The sequence below is a fragment of the Cebus imitator genome, unplaced genomic scaffold (genome assembly GCF_001604975.1).
Source record: "Cebus imitator isolate Cc_AM_T3 unplaced genomic scaffold, Cebus_imitator-1.0 Scaffold9, whole genome shotgun sequence".
Lineage (NCBI taxonomy): Eukaryota > Metazoa > Chordata > Mammalia > Primates > Cebidae > Cebus > Cebus imitator.
The window spans coordinates 3,648,824-3,649,877 of record NW_016107324.1 but is presented as its reverse complement, the minus strand read 5'-3'; the positions used below and the strand labels follow the sequence as shown (position 1 = coordinate 3,649,877).

The 1,054-nt window shown below is 49.1% G+C and overlaps 1 pseudogene; it reads left to right on the top strand.

The window, feature by feature from the left end:
* Nucleotides 1–1,054, top strand: part of LOC108314905 — a 65,801-nt pseudogene that overhangs the window by 441 nt on the left and 64,306 nt on the right.

Here is a 1,054-nt window from a genome sequence, read left to right as displayed (position 1 = left end):
AGGATGGTCTCGATCTCTTGACCTCGTGATCCACCCGCCTCGGCCTCCCAAAGTGCTGGGATTACAGGCTTGAGCCACCGCGCCCGGCCTCAAACTGCTTTTTCTGCAAACCTTGCCAACCCAGCGGTTTTGTCAAGCTTCTGCTCCCATCTGTCAGGGTGGAAATCTCTCACCCAAACTATATCCCGAGCTCTCTCCATACGTAGGCCGGCGTTTAAATGAAGAAGAAATACGTGCAAATGCAGCCATGGTTTCTGGTGCACCAATTCAGAGGCAGTTGGTAGCAAGCCCTTGATCTGTATGGTGCCTCCTGTATGGTAATGATGCTGGAATTCGTAAAGCAGAAATTAAGCAAGTGATACGTGAAGTCATTTTGTGTAAGGATTAAGATGGAAAAATTGGACTCAGGCTTAAATCAATAGATCATGGTATATTTGCTCAGCTAGGCCAGGCTAATTCTCCAGCCTCATTGGTTGCTCTGAGATTTAGGGACCAAGTACTCCAGATGAGTGGTGGAAACTGCAGGGTGGAGCTCTGATAAAGCGCCCAAGGTGCTCACACAGGCTTTTGGAGAGAAGATCGCCATGGCCATTCGTGACAGGCTCTTTGAACTGACAATTACCATGCATAAAGATAGCAATGGACATGTTGGTTTTATCTTTTTAAATGGAAAAAATAGGCCGGGTGCAGTGGCTCACGCCTGTAATCTCGGCACTTTGGGAGGCCGAGGTGGGCGGATCACAAGGTCAGGAATTCGAGACCAGCATGGCCAATATGGTGAAACCCCGTCTCTTAAAAAAAAAAAAATGGAAAAATAGGCCAAGGGCCTGGCTTACACCTGTAACCCCAGCACTTTGGGAGGCAGGCGGATCACTAGGTCAGGAGTTTGAGACCAGCCTGACAACATGGTGAAACCCCATCTCTACTAAAAATACAAAAATTAGGCAGGCCTGGTGGTGCGCACCTGTAATTCCAGCCACTCAGGAGGCTGGGGCAGGAGAATCGCTTGAACCTGGGAGGCAGAGATTTCAGTGAGCCGAGATCATACCACTGC